The sequence below is a fragment of the Aulonocara sp. 'chitande type north' Nkhata Bay genome, linkage group LG1, assembly GCF_057382095.1.
Source record: "Aulonocara sp. 'chitande type north' Nkhata Bay isolate Kocher_YH1m ecotype deep benthic linkage group LG1, A_spYH_male_GT1.1, whole genome shotgun sequence".
NCBI lineage: Eukaryota > Metazoa > Chordata > Actinopteri > Cichliformes > Cichlidae > Aulonocara > Aulonocara sp. 'chitande type north' Nkhata Bay.
Window position 1 is genome coordinate 20,478,152 of NC_141344.1, and position 15,002 is coordinate 20,493,153.

Consider the following 15,002-nt stretch of genomic DNA (forward strand, 5'->3'; position numbering starts at 1 on the left):
CTGACATTGTTAAACAACAAATTTATAATTATTTCTATATTTACATGTAGGTAATGTCCTCAAGTTCTGTATAACCACTTTTTCCTCTCTCTGTGTTTGTTTCTCGTCTGTTGTTGTGTGTGTTTGTGTGTATTTGTCTCTTTCAAACAGGTGCCGGTCCTCATCTCTGCAGTGCTGCCGTCTCCTGTAGCGTTGCATGGTTGTAAGCTAAGTTTCCTTTATTTTTCTGTTCTCTTAGTTTTTGTCCTCAGGTTTGAAGTGTCTGTGTTGTGCAGCTGGTCTGGTCTGTCTCTAGACAGTTCAGGCTGCACCCACCAGCAAATGGTGGAGGCTCACAGCGACATACTCAACACACAAGTTTCTGAACTCTGCATGAGGGTTTCTCCGACGAAGTGAGGGCCGTGAGGCACAGCTCCCCGTCCCCCGGTGACCCTGCTAGGTCCACCTTCTTAGGGAAACCCTCTGCAGAGGAGCCGACAGAGCCAGGAACTTGTGAGTTGTGTGTGTCCACTCAGGCATCATTCATGCTTGTTCTGTAGGCAGTTCCTGTCAGAAGGAGGAGGCACAGCAGGAGCGTCGGGGGGCGGAAGACGGTGCCTCAGTGCCTCTCTCCTTCTGACATTGTTAAACAACAAATTTATAATTATTTATACATTTACATGTAGGTAATGTCCTCAAGTTCTGTATAACCACTTTTTCCTCTCTCTGTGTTTGTTTCTCGTCTGTTGTTGTGTGTGTTTGTGTGTATTTGTCTCTTTCAAACAGGTGCCGGTCCTCACCTCTGCAGTGCTGCCGTCTCCTGTAGCGCTGCATGGTTGTAAGCTAAGTTTCCTTTATTTTTCTGTTCTCTTAGTTTTTGTCCTCAGGTTTGAAGTGTCTGTGTTGTGCAGCTGGTCTGGTCTGTCTCTAGACAGTTCAGGCTGCACCCACCAGTAAATGGTGGAGGCTCACAGCGACATACTCAACACACAAGTTTCTGAACTCTGCATGAGGGTTTTTCCGACGAAGTGAGGGCCGTGAGGCACAGCTCCCCGTCCCCCGGTGACCCTGCTAGGTCCACCTTCTTAGGGAAACCCTCTGCAGAGGAGCCGACAGAGCCAGGAACTTGTGAGTTGTGTTTGTCCACTCAGGCATCATTCATGCTTGTTCTGTAGGCAGTTCCTGTCAGAAGGAGGAGGCACAGCAGGAGCGTCGGGGGGCGGAAGACGGTGCCTCAGTGCCTCTCTCCTTCTGACATTGTTAAACAACAAATTTATAATTATTTATACATTTACATGTAGGTAATGTCCTCAAGTTCTGTATAACCACTTTTTCCTCTCTCTCTGTTTGTTTCTCGTCTGTTGTTGTGTGTGTTTGTGTGTATTTGTCTCTTTCAAACAGGTGCCGGTCCTCACCTCTGCAGTGCTGCCGTCTCCTGTAGCGCTGCATGGTTGTAAGCTAAGTTTCCTTTATTTTTCTGTTCTCTTAGTTTTTGTCCTCAGGTTTGAAGTGTCTGTGTTGTGCAGCTGGTCTGGTCTGTCTCTAGACAGTTCAGGCTGCACCCACCAGTAAATGGTGGAGGCTCACAGCGACATACTCAACACACAAGTTTCTGAACTCTGCATGAGGGTTTCTCCGACGAAGTGAGGGCTGTGAGGCACAGCTCCCCGTCCCCCGGTGACCCTGCTAGGTCCACCTTCTTAAGGAAACCCTCTGCAGAGGAGCCGACAGAGCCAGGAACTTGTGAGTTGTGTGTGTCCACTCAGGCATCATTCATGCTTGTTCTGTAGGCAGTTCCTGTCAGAAGGAGGAGGCACAGCAGGAGCGTCGGGGGGCGGAAGACGGTGCCTCAGTGCCTCTCTCCTTCTGACATTGTTAAAGAAAACACAACAGATTTATAATTATTTATACATTTACATGTAGGTAATGTCCTCAAGTTCTGTATAACCACTTTTTCCTCTCTCTCTGTTTGTTTCTCGTCTGTTGTTGTGTGTGTTTGTGTGTATTTGTCTCTTTCAAACAGGTGCCGGTCCTCATCTCTGCAGTGCTGCCGTCTCCTGTAGCGCTGCATGGTTGTAAGCTAAGTTTCCTTTATTTTTCTGTTCTCTTAGTTTTTGTTCTCAGGTTTGAAGTGTCTGTGTTGTGCAGCTGGTCTGGTCTGTCTCTAGACAGTTCAGGCTGCACCCACCAGCAAATGGTGGAGGCTCACAGCGACATACTCAACACACAAGTTTCTGAACTCTGCATGAGGGTTTCTCCGACGAAGTGAGGGCTGTGAGGCACAGCTCCCCGTCCCCCGGTGACCCTGCTAGGTCCACCTTCTTAGGGAAACCCTCTGCAGAGGAGCCGACAGAGCCAGGAACTTGTGAGTTGTGTGTGTCCACTCAGGCATCATTCATGCTTGTTCTGTAGGCAGTTCCTGTCAGAAGGAGGAGGCACAGCAGGAGCGTCGGGGGGCGGAAGACGGTGCCTCAGTGCCTCTCTCCTTCTGACATTGTTAAACAACAAATTTATAATTATTTATACATTTACATGTAGGTAATGTCCTCAAGTTCTGTATAACCACTTTTTCCTCTCTCTGTGTTTGTTTCTCGTCTGTTGTTGTGTGTGTTTGTGTGTATTTGTCTCTTTCAAACAGGTGCCGGTCCTCACCTCTGCAGTGCTGCCGTCTCCTGTAGCGCTGCATGGTTGTAAGCTAAGTTTCCTTTATTTTTCTGTTCTCTTAGTTTTTGTCCTCAGGTTTGAAGTGTCTGTGTTGTGCAGCTGGTCTGGTCTGTCTCTAGACAGTTCAGGCTGCACCCACCAGTAAATGGTGGAGGCTCACAGCGACATACTCAACACACAAGTTTCTGAACTCTGCATGAGGGTTTTTCCGACGAAGTGAGGGCCGTGAGGCACAGCTCCCCGTCCCCCGGTGACCCTGCTAGGTCCACCTTCTTAGGGAAACCCTCTGCAGAGGAGCCGACAGAGCCAGGAACTTGTGAGTTGTGTTTGTCCACTCAGGCATCATTCATGCTTGTTCTGTAGGCAGTTCCTGTCAGAAGGAGGAGGCACAGCAGGAGCGTCGGGGGGCGGAAGACGGTGCCTCAGTGCCTCTCTCCTTCTGACATTGTTAAACAACAAATTTATAATTATTTATACATTTACATGTAGGTAATGTCCTCAAGTTCTGTATAACCACTTTTTCCTCTCTCTCTGTTTGTTTCTCGTCTGTTGTTGTGTGTGTTGGTGTGTATTTGTCTCTTTCAAACAGGTGCCGGTCCTCATCTCTGCAGTGCTGCCGTCTCCTGTAGCGTTGCATGGTTGTAAGCTAAGTTTCCTTTCCTTTTTCTGTTCTCTTAGTTTTTGTTCTCAGGTTTGAAGTGTCTGTGTTGTGCAGCTGGTCTGGTCTGTCTCTAGACAGTTCAGGCTGCACCCACCAGTAAATGGTGGAGGCTCACAGCGACATACTCAACACACAAGTTTCTGAACTCTGCATGAGGGTTTTTCCGACGAAGTGAGGGCCGTGAGGCACAGCTCCCCGTCCCCCGGTGACCCTGCTAGGTCCACCTTCTTAGGGAAACCCTCTGCAGAGGAGCCGACAGAGCCAGGAACTTGTGAGTTGTGTTTGTCCACTCAGGCATCATTCATGCTTGTTCTGTAGGCAGTTCCTGTCAGAAGGAGGAGGCACAGCAGGAGCGTCGGGGGGCGGAAGACGGTACCTCAGTGCCTCTCTCCTTCTGACATTGTTAAACAACAAATTTATAATTATTTATACATTTACATGTAGGTAATGTCCTCAAGTTCTGTATAACCACTTTTTCCTCTCTCTGTGTTTGTTTCTCGTCTGTTGTTGTGTGTGTTTGTGTGTATTTGTCTCTTTCAAACAGGTGCCGGTCCTCACCTCTGCAGTGCTGCCGTCTCCTGTAGCGCTGCATGGTTGTAAGCTAAGTTTCCTTTATTTTTCTGTTCTCTTAGTTTTTGTCCTCAGGTTTGAAGTGTCTGTGTTGTGCAGCTGGTCTGGTCTGTCTCTAGACAGTTCAGGCTGCACCCACCAGTAAATGGTGGAGGCTCACAGCAACATACTCAACACACAAGTTTCTGAACTCTGCATGAGGGTTTTTCCGACGAAGTGAGGGCCGTGAGGCACAGCTCCCCGTCCCCCGGTGACCCTGCTAGGTCCACCTTCTTAGGGAAACCCTCTGCAGAGGAGCCGACAGAGCCAGGAACTTGTGAGTTGTGTTTGTCCACTCAGGCATCATTCATGCTTGTTCTGTAGGCAGTTCCTGTCAGAAGGAGGAGGCACAGCAGGAGCGTCGGGGGGCGGAAGACGGTGCCTCAGTGCCTCTCTCCTTCTGACATTGTTAAACAACAAATTTATAATTATTTCTATATTTACATGTAGGTAATGTCCTCAAGTTCTGTATAACCACTTTTTCCTCTCTCTGTGTTTGTTTCTCGTCTGTTGTTGTGTGTGTTTGTGTGTATTTGTCTCTTTCAAACAGGTGCCGGTCCTCATCTCTGCAGTGCTGCCGTCTCCTGTAGCGCTGCATGGTTGTAAGCTAAGTTTCCTTTATTTTTCTGTTCTCTTAGTTTTTGTCCTCAGGTTTGAAGTGTCTGTGTTGTGCAGCTGGTCTGGTCTGTCTCTAGACAGTTCAGGCTGCACCCACCAGCAAATGGTGGAGGCTCACAGCGACATACTCAACACACAAGTTTCTGAACTCTGCATGAGGGTTTTTCCGACGAAGTGAGGGCCGTGAGGCACAGCTCCCCGTCCCCCGGTGACCCTGCTAGGTCCACCTTCTTAGGGAAACCCTCTGCAGAGGAGCCGACAGAGCCAGGAACTTGTGAGTTGTGTTTGTCCACTCAGGCATCATTCATGCTTGTTCTGTAGGCAGTTCCTGTCAGAAGGAGGAGGCACAGCAGGAGCGTCGGGGGGCGGAAGACGGTGCCTCAGTGCCTCTCTCCTTCTGACATTGTTAAACAACAAATTTATAATTATTTATACATTTACATGTAGGTAATGTCCTCAAGTTCTGTATAACCACTTTTTCCTCTCTCTGTGTTTGTTTCTCGTCTGTTGTTGTGTGTGTTTGTGTGTATTTGTCTCTTTCAAACAGGTGCCAGTCCTCATCTCTGCAGTGCTGCCGTCTCCTGTAGCGCTGCATGGTTGTAAGCTAAGTTTCCTTTCCTTTTTCTGTTCTCTTAGTTTTTGTCCTCAGGTTTGAAGTGTCTGTGTTGTGCAGCTGGTCTGGTCTGTCTCTAGACAGTTCAGGCTGCACCCACCAGTAAATGGTGGAGGCTCACAGCAACATACTCAACACACAAGTTTCTGAACTCTGCATGAGGGTTTTTCTGACGAAGTGAGGGCCGTGAGGCACAGCTCCCCGTCCCCCAGTGACCCTGCTAGGTCCACCTTCTTAGGGAAACCCTCTGCAGAGGAGCCGACAGAGCCAGGAACTTGTGAGTTGTGTTTGTCCACTCAGGCATCATTCATGCTTGTTCTGTAGGCAGTTCCTGTCAGAAGGAGGAGGCACAGCAGGAGCGTCGGGGGGCGGAAGACGGTGCCTCAGTGCCTCTCTCCTTCTGACATTGTTAAACAACAAATTTATAATTATTTCTATATTTACATGTAGGTAATGTCCTCAAGTTCTGTATAACCACTTTTTCCTCTCTCTGTGTTTGTTTCTCGTCTGTTGTTGTGTGTGTTTGTGTGTATTTGTCTCTTTCAAACAGGTGCCGGTCCTCATCTCTGCAGTGCTGCCGTCTCCTGTAGCGTTGCATGGTTGTAAGCTAAGTTTCCTTTCCTTTTTCTGTTCTCTTAGTTTTTGTTCTCAGGTTTGAAGTGTCTGTGTTGTGCAGCTGGTCTGGTCTGTCTCTAGACAGTTCAGGCTGCACCCACCAGCAAATGGTGGAGGCTCACAGCGACATACTCAACACACAAGTTTCTGAACTCTGCATGAGGGTTTCTCCGATGAAGTGAGGGCCGTGAGGCACAGCTCCCCGTCCCCCGGTGACCCTGCTAGGTCCACCTTCTTAGGGAAACCCTCTGCAGAGGAGCCGACAGAGCCAGGAACTTGTGAGTTGTGTTTGTCCACTCAGGCATCATTCATGCTTGTTCTGTAGGCAGTTCCTGTCAGAAGGAGGAGGCGCAGCAGGAGCGTCGGGGGGCGGAAGACGGTGCCTCAGTGCCTCTCTCTTTCTGACATTGTTAAACAACAAATTTATAATTATTTCTATATTTACATGTAGGTAATGTCCTCAAGTTCTGTATAACCACTTTTTCCTCTCTCTGTGTTTGTTTCTCGTCTGTTGTTGTGTGTGTTTGTGTTTATTTGTCTCTTTCAAACAGGTGCCGGTCCTCATCTCTGCAGTGCTGCCGTCTCCTGTAGCGCTGCATGGTTGTAAGCTAAGTTTCCTTTCCTTTTTCTGTTCTCTTAGTTTTTGTTCTCAGGTTTGAAGTGTCTGTGTTGTGCAGCTGGTCTGGTCTGTCTCTAGACAGTTCAGGCTGCACCCACCAGCAAATGGTGGAGGCTCACAGCGACATACTCAACACACAAGTTTCTGAACTCTGCATGAGGGTTTTTCCGACGAAGTGAGGGCCGTGAGGCACAGCTCCCCGTCCCCCGGTGACCCTGCTAGGTCCACCTTCTTAGGGAAACCCTCTGCAGAGGAGCCGACAGAGCCAGGAACTTGTGAGTTGTGTTTGTCCACTCAGGCATCATTCATGCTTGTTCTGTAGGCAGTTCCTGTCAGAAGGAGGAGGCACAGCAGGAGCGTCGGGGGGCGGAAGACGGTGCCTCAGTGCCTCTCTCCTTCTGACATTGTTAAACAACAAATTTATAATTATTTATACATTTACATGTAGGTAATGTCCTCAAGTTCTGTATAACCACTTTTTCCTCTCTCTGTGTTTGTTTCTCGTCTGTTGTTGTGTGTGTTTGTGTGTATTTGTCTCTTTCAAACAGGTGCCGGTCCTCATCTCTGCAGTGCTGCCGTCTCCTGTAGCGCTGCATGGTTGTAAGCTAAGTTTCCTTTATTTTTCTGTTCTCTTAGTTTTTGTCCTCAGGTTTGAAGTGTCTGTGTTGTGCAGCTGGTCTGGTCTGTCTCTAGACAGTTCAGGCTGCACCCACCAGCAAATGGTGGAGGCTCACAGCGACATACTCAACACACAAGTTTCTGAACTCTGCATGAGGGTTTTTCTGACGAAGTGAGGGCCGTGAGGCACAGCTCCCCGTCCCCCGGTGACCCTGCTAGGTCCACCTTCTTAGGGAAACCCTCTGCAGAGGAGCCGACAGGGCCAGGAAGTTGTGAGTTGTCTGTGTTCCTGTCAGAAGGAGGAGGCACAGCAGGAGCGTCGGGGGGCGGAAGACGGTGCCTCAGTGCCTCTCTCCTTCTGACATTGTTAAACAACAAATTTATAATTATTTCTATATTTACATGTAGGTAATGTCCTCAAGTTCTGTATAACCACTTTTCCCTCTCTCTGTGTTTGTTTCTCGTCTGTTGTTGTGTGTGTTTGTGTGTATTTGTCTCTTTCAAACAGGTGCCGGTCCTCACCTCTGCAGTGCTGCCGTCTCCTGTAGCGCTGCATGGTTGTAAGCTAAGTTTCCTTTATTTTTCTGTTCTCTTAGTTTTTGTCCTCAGGTTTGAAGTGTCTGTGTTGTGCAGCTGGTCTGGTCTGTCTCTAGACAGTTCAGGCTGCACCCACCAGTAAATGGTGGAGGCTCACAGCGACATACTCAACACACAAGTTTCTGAACTCTTCATGAGGGTTTTTCCGACGAAGTGAGGGCCGTGAGGCACAGCTCCCCGTCCCCCGGTGACCCTGCTAGGTCCACCTTCTTAGGGAAACCCTCTGCAGAGGAGCCGACAGAGCCAGGAACTTGTGAGTTGTGTGTGTCCACTCAGGCATCATTCATGCTTGTTCTGTAGGCAGTTCCTGTCAGAAGGAGGAGGCACAGCAGGAGCGTCGGGGGGCGGAAGACGGTGCCTCAGTGCCTCTCTCCTTCTGACATTGTTAAACAACAAATTTATAATTATTTCTATATTTACATGTAGGTAATGTCCTCAAGTTCTGTATAACCACTTTTCCCTCTCTCTGTGTTTGTTTCTCGTGTGTTTGTGTGTATTTGTCTCTTTCAAACAGGTGCCGGTCCTCACCTCTGCAGTGCTGCCGTCTCCTGTAGCGCTGCATGGTTGTAAGCTAAGTTTCCTTTATTTTTCTGTTCTCTTAGTTTTTGTCCTCAGGTTTGAAGTGTCTGTGTTGTGCAGCTGGTCTGGTCTGTCTCTAGACAGTTCAGGCTGCACCCACCAGTAAATGGTGGAGGCTCACAGCGACATACTCAACACACAAGTTTCTGAACTCTGCATGAGGGTTTCTCCGACGAAGTGAGGGCTGTGAGGCACAGCTCCCCGTCCCCCGGTGACCCTGCTAGGTCCACCTTCTTAAGGAAACCCTCTGCAGAGGAGCCGACAGAGCCAGGAACTTGTGAGTTGTGTGTGTCCACTCAGGCATCATTCATGCTTGTTCTGTAGGCAGTTCCTGTCAGAAGGAGGAGGCACAGCAGGAGCGTCGGGGGGCGGAAGACGGTGCCTCAGTGCCTCTCTCCTTCTGACATTGTTAAAGAAAACACAACAGATTTATAATTATTTATACATTTACATGTAGGTAATGTCCTCAAGTTCTGTATAACCACTTTTTCCTCTCTCTCTGTTTGTTTCTCGTCTGTTGTTGTGTGTGTTTGTGTGTATTTGTCTCTTTCAAACAGGTGCCGGTCCTCATCTCTGCAGTGCTGCCGTCTCCTGTAGCGCTGCATGGTTGTAAGCTAAGTTTCCTTTATTTTTCTGTTCTCTTAGTTTTTGTTCTCAGGTTTGAAGTGTCTGTGTTGTGCAGCTGGTCTGGTCTGTCTCTAGACAGTTCAGGCTGCACCCACCAGCAAATGGTGGAGGCTCACAGCGACATACTCAACACACAAGTTTCTGAACTCTGCATGAGGGTTTCTCCGACGAAGTGAGGGCTGTGAGGCACAGCTCCCCGTCCCCCGGTGACCCTGCTAGGTCCACCTTCTTAGGGAAACCCTCTGCAGAGGAGCCGACAGAGCCAGGAACTTGTGAGTTGTGTGTGTCCACTCAGGCATCATTCATGCTTGTTCTGTAGGCAGTTCCTGTCAGAAGGAGGAGGCACAGCAGGAGCGTCGGGGGGCGGAAGACGGTGCCTCAGTGCCTCTCTCCTTCTGACATTGTTAAACAACAAATTTATAATTATTTATACATTTACATGTAGGTAATGTCCTCAAGTTCTGTATAACCACTTTTTCCTCTCTCTGTGTTTGTTTCTCGTCTGTTGTTGTGTGTGTTTGTGTGTATTTGTCTCTTTCAAACAGGTGCCGGTCCTCACCTCTGCAGTGCTGCCGTCTCCTGTAGCGCTGCATGGTTGTAAGCTAAGTTTCCTTTATTTTTCTGTTCTCTTAGTTTTTGTCCTCAGGTTTGAAGTGTCTGTGTTGTGCAGCTGGTCTGGTCTGTCTCTAGACAGTTCAGGCTGCACCCACCAGTAAATGGTGGAGGCTCACAGCGACATACTCAACACACAAGTTTCTGAACTCTGCATGAGGGTTTTTCCGACGAAGTGAGGGCCGTGAGGCACAGCTCCCCGTCCCCCGGTGACCCTGCTAGGTCCACCTTCTTAGGGAAACCCTCTGCAGAGGAGCCGACAGAGCCAGGAACTTGTGAGTTGTGTTTGTCCACTCAGGCATCATTCATGCTTGTTCTGTAGGCAGTTCCTGTCAGAAGGAGGAGGCACAGCAGGAGCGTCGGGGGGCGGAAGACGGTGCCTCAGTGCCTCTCTCCTTCTGACATTGTTAAACAACAAATTTATAATTATTTATACATTTACATGTAGGTAATGTCCTCAAGTTCTGTATAACCACTTTTTCCTCTCTCTCTGTTTGTTTCTCGTCTGTTGTTGTGTGTGTTGGTGTGTATTTGTCTCTTTCAAACAGGTGCCGGTCCTCATCTCTGCAGTGCTGCCGTCTCCTGTAGCGTTGCATGGTTGTAAGCTAAGTTTCCTTTCCTTTTTCTGTTCTCTTAGTTTTTGTTCTCAGGTTTGAAGTGTCTGTGTTGTGCAGCTGGTCTGGTCTGTCTCTAGACAGTTCAGGCTGCACCCACCAGTAAATGGTGGAGGCTCACAGCGACATACTCAACACACAAGTTTCTGAACTCTGCATGAGGGTTTTTCCGACGAAGTGAGGGCCGTGAGGCACAGCTCCCCGTCCCCCGGTGACCCTGCTAGGTCCACCTTCTTAGGGAAACCCTCTGCAGAGGAGCCGACAGAGCCAGGAACTTGTGAGTTGTGTTTGTCCACTCAGGCATCATTCATGCTTGTTCTGTAGGCAGTTCCTGTCAGAAGGAGGAGGCACAGCAGGAGCGTCGGGGGGCGGAAGACGGTACCTCAGTGCCTCTCTCCTTCTGACATTGTTAAACAACAAATTTATAATTATTTATACATTTACATGTAGGTAATGTCCTCAAGTTCTGTATAACCACTTTTTCCTCTCTCTGTGTTTGTTTCTCGTCTGTTGTTGTGTGTGTTTGTGTGTATTTGTCTCTTTCAAACAGGTGCCGGTCCTCACCTCTGCAGTGCTGCCGTCTCCTGTAGCGCTGCATGGTTGTAAGCTAAGTTTCCTTTATTTTTCTGTTCTCTTAGTTTTTGTCCTCAGGTTTGAAGTGTCTGTGTTGTGCAGCTGGTCTGGTCTGTCTCTAGACAGTTCAGGCTGCACCCACCAGTAAATGGTGGAGGCTCACAGCAACATACTCAACACACAAGTTTCTGAACTCTGCATGAGGGTTTTTCCGACGAAGTGAGGGCCGTGAGGCACAGCTCCCCGTCCCCCGGTGACCCTGCTAGGTCCACCTTCTTAGGGAAACCCTCTGCAGAGGAGCCGACAGAGCCAGGAACTTGTGAGTTGTGTTTGTCCACTCAGGCATCATTCATGCTTGTTCTGTAGGCAGTTCCTGTCAGAAGGAGGAGGCACAGCAGGAGCGTCGGGGGGCGGAAGACGGTGCCTCAGTGCCTCTCTCCTTCTGACATTGTTAAACAACAAATTTATAATTATTTCTATATTTACATGTAGGTAATGTCCTCAAGTTCTGTATAACCACTTTTTCCTCTCTCTGTGTTTGTTTCTCGTCTGTTGTTGTGTGTGTTTGTGTGTATTTGTCTCTTTCAAACAGGTGCCGGTCCTCATCTCTGCAGTGCTGCCGTCTCCTGTAGCGCTGCATGGTTGTAAGCTAAGTTTCCTTTATTTTTCTGTTCTCTTAGTTTTTGTCCTCAGGTTTGAAGTGTCTGTGTTGTGCAGCTGGTCTGGTCTGTCTCTAGACAGTTCAGGCTGCACCCACCAGCAAATGGTGGAGGCTCACAGCGACATACTCAACACACAAGTTTCTGAACTCTGCATGAGGGTTTTTCCGACGAAGTGAGGGCCGTGAGGCACAGCTCCCCGTCCCCCGGTGACCCTGCTAGGTCCACCTTCTTAGGGAAACCCTCTGCAGAGGAGCCGACAGAGCCAGGAACTTGTGAGTTGTGTTTGTCCACTCAGGCATCATTCATGCTTGTTCTGTAGGCAGTTCCTGTCAGAAGGAGGAGGCACAGCAGGAGCGTCGGGGGGCGGAAGACGGTGCCTCAGTGCCTCTCTCCTTCTGACATTGTTAAACAACAAATTTAGAATTATTTCTATATTTACATGTAGGTAATGTCCTCAAGTTCTGTATAACCACTTTTTCCTCTCTCTGTGTTTGTTTCTCGTCTGTTGTTGTGTGTGTTTGTGTGTATTTGTCTCTTTCAAACAGGTGCCAGTCCTCATCTCTGCAGTGCTGCCGTCTCCTGTAGCGCTGCATGGTTGTAAGCTAAGTTTCCTTTCCTTTTTCTGTTCTCTTAGTTTTTGTCCTCAGGTTTGAAGTGTCTGTGTTGTGCAGCTGGTCTGGTCTGTCTCTAGACAGTTCAGGCTGCACCCACCAGTAAATGGTGGAGGCTCACAGCAACATACTCAACACACAAGTTTCTGAACTCTGCATGAGGGTTTTTCTGACGAAGTGAGGGCCGTGAGGCACAGCTCCCCGTCCCCCAGTGACCCTGCTAGGTCCACCTTCTTAGGGAAACCCTCTGCAGAGGAGCCGACAGAGCCAGGAACTTGTGAGTTGTGTTTGTCCACTCAGGCATCATTCATGCTTGTTCTGTAGGCAGTTCCTGTCAGAAGGAGGAGGCACAGCAGGAGCGTCGGGGGGCGGAAGACGGTGCCTCAGTGCCTCTCTCCTTCTGACATTGTTAAACAACAAATTTATAATTATTTCTATATTTACATGTAGGTAATGTCCTCAAGTTCTGTATAACCACTTTTTCCTCTCTCTGTGTTTGTTTCTCGTCTGTTGTTGTGTGTGTTTGTGTGTATTTGTCTCTTTCAAACAGGTGCCGGTCCTCATCTCTGCAGTGCTGCCGTCTCCTGTAGCGTTGCATGGTTGTAAGCTAAGTTTCCTTTCCTTTTTCTGTTCTCTTAGTTTTTGTTCTCAGGTTTGAAGTGTCTGTGTTGTGCAGCTGGTCTGGTCTGTCTCTAGACAGTTCAGGCTGCACCCACCAGCAAATGGTGGAGGCTCACAGCGACATACTCAACACACAAGTTTCTGAACTCTGCATGAGGGTTTCTCCGATGAAGTGAGGGCCGTGAGGCACAGCTCCCCGTCCCCCGGTGACCCTGCTAGGTCCACCTTCTTAGGGAAACCCTCTGCAGAGGAGCCGACAGAGCCAGGAACTTGTGAGTTGTGTTTGTCCACTCAGGCATCATTCATGCTTGTTCTGTAGGCAGTTCCTGTCAGAAGGAGGAGGCGCAGCAGGAGCGTCGGGGGGCGGAAGACGGTGCCTCAGTGCCTCTCTCTTTCTGACATTGTTAAACAACAAATTTATAATTATTTCTATATTTACATGTAGGTAATGTCCTCAAGTTCTGTATAACCACTTTTTCCTCTCTCTGTGTTTGTTTCTCGTCTGTTGTTGTGTGTGTTTGTGTTTATTTGTCTCTTTCAAACAGGTGCCGGTCCTCATCTCTGCAGTGCTGCCGTCTCCTGTAGCGCTGCATGGTTGTAAGCTAAGTTTCCTTTCCTTTTTCTGTTCTCTTAGTTTTTGTTCTCAGGTTTGAAGTGTCTGTGTTGTGCAGCTGGTCTGGTCTGTCTCTAGACAGTTCAGGCTGCACCCACCAGCAAATGGTGGAGGCTCACAGCGACATACTCAACACACAAGTTTCTGAACTCTGCATGAGGGTTTTTCCGACGAAGTGAGGGCCGTGAGGCACAGCTCCCCGTCCCCCGGTGACCCTGCTAGGTCCACCTTCTTAGGGAAACCCTCTGCAGAGGAGCCGACAGAGCCAGGAACTTGTGAGTTGTGTTTGTCCACTCAGGCATCATTCATGCTTGTTCTGTAGGCAGTTCCTGTCAGAAGGAGGAGGCACAGCAGGAGCGTCGGGGGGCGGAAGACGGTGCCTCAGTGCCTCTCTCCTTCTGACATTGTTAAACAACAAATTTATAATTATTTATACATTTACATGTAGGTAATGTCCTCAAGTTCTGTATAACCACTTTTTCCTCTCTCTGTGTTTGTTTCTCGTCTGTTGTTGTGTGTGTTTGTGTGTATTTGTCTCTTTCAAACAGGTGCCGGTCCTCATCTCTGCAGTGCTGCCGTCTCCTGTAGCGCTGCATGGTTGTAAGCTAAGTTTCCTTTATTTTTCTGTTCTCTTAGTTTTTGTCCTCAGGTTTGAAGTGTCTGTGTTGTGCAGCTGGTCTGGTCTGTCTCTAGACAGTTCAGGCTGCACCCACCAGCAAATGGTGGAGGCTCACAGCGACATACTCAACACACAAGTTTCTGAACTCTGCATGAGGGTTTTTCTGACGAAGTGAGGGCCGTGAGGCACAGCTCCCCGTCCCCCGGTGACCCTGCTAGGTCCACCTTCTTAGGGAAACCCTCTGCAGAGGAGCCGACAGGGCCAGGAAGTTGTGAGTTGTCTGTGTTCCTGTCAGAAGGAGGAGGCACAGCAGGAGCGTCGGGGGGCGGAAGACGGTGCCTCAGTGCCTCTCTCCTTCTGACATTGTTAAACAACAAATTTATAATTATTTCTATATTTACATGTAGGTAATGTCCTCAAGTTCTGTATAACCACTTTTCCCTCTCTCTGTGTTTGTTTCTCGTCTGTTGTTGTGTGTGTTTGTGTGTATTTGTCTCTTTCAAACAGGTGCCGGTCCTCACCTCTGCAGTGCTGCCGTCTCCTGTAGCGCTGCATGGTTGTAAGCTAAGTTTCCTTTATTTTTCTGTTCTCTTAGTTTTTGTCCTCAGGTTTGAAGTGTCTGTGTTGTGCAGCTGGTCTGGTCTGTCTCTAGACAGTTCAGGCTGCACCCACCAGTAAATGGTGGAGGCTCACAGCGACATACTCAACACACAAGTTTCTGAACTCTTCATGAGGGTTTTTCCGACGAAGTGAGGGCCGTGAGGCACAGCTCCCCGTCCCCCGGTGACCCTGCTAGGTCCACCTTCTTAGGGAAACCCTCTGCAGAGGAGCCGACAGAGCCAGGAACTTGTGAGTTGTGTGTGTCCACTCAGGCATCATTCATGCTTGTTCTGTAGGCAGTTCCTGTCAGAAGGAGGAGGCACAGCAGGAGCGTCGGGGGGCGGAAGACGGTGCCTCAGTGCCTCTCTCCTTCTGACATTGTTAAACAACAAATTTATAATTATTTCTATATTTACATGTAGGTAATGTCCTCAAGTTCTGTATAACCACTTTTCCCTCTCTCTGTGTTTGTTTCTCGTGTGTTTGTGTGTATTTGTCTCTTTCAAACAGGTGCCGGTCCTCACCTCTGCAGTGCTGCCGTCTCCTGTAGCGCTGCATGGTTGTAAGCTAAGTTTCCTTTATTTTTCTGTTCTCTTAGTTTTTGTCCTCAGGTTTGAAGTGTCTGTGTTGTGCAGCTGGTCTGGTCTGTCTCTAGACAGTTCAGGCTGCACCCACCAG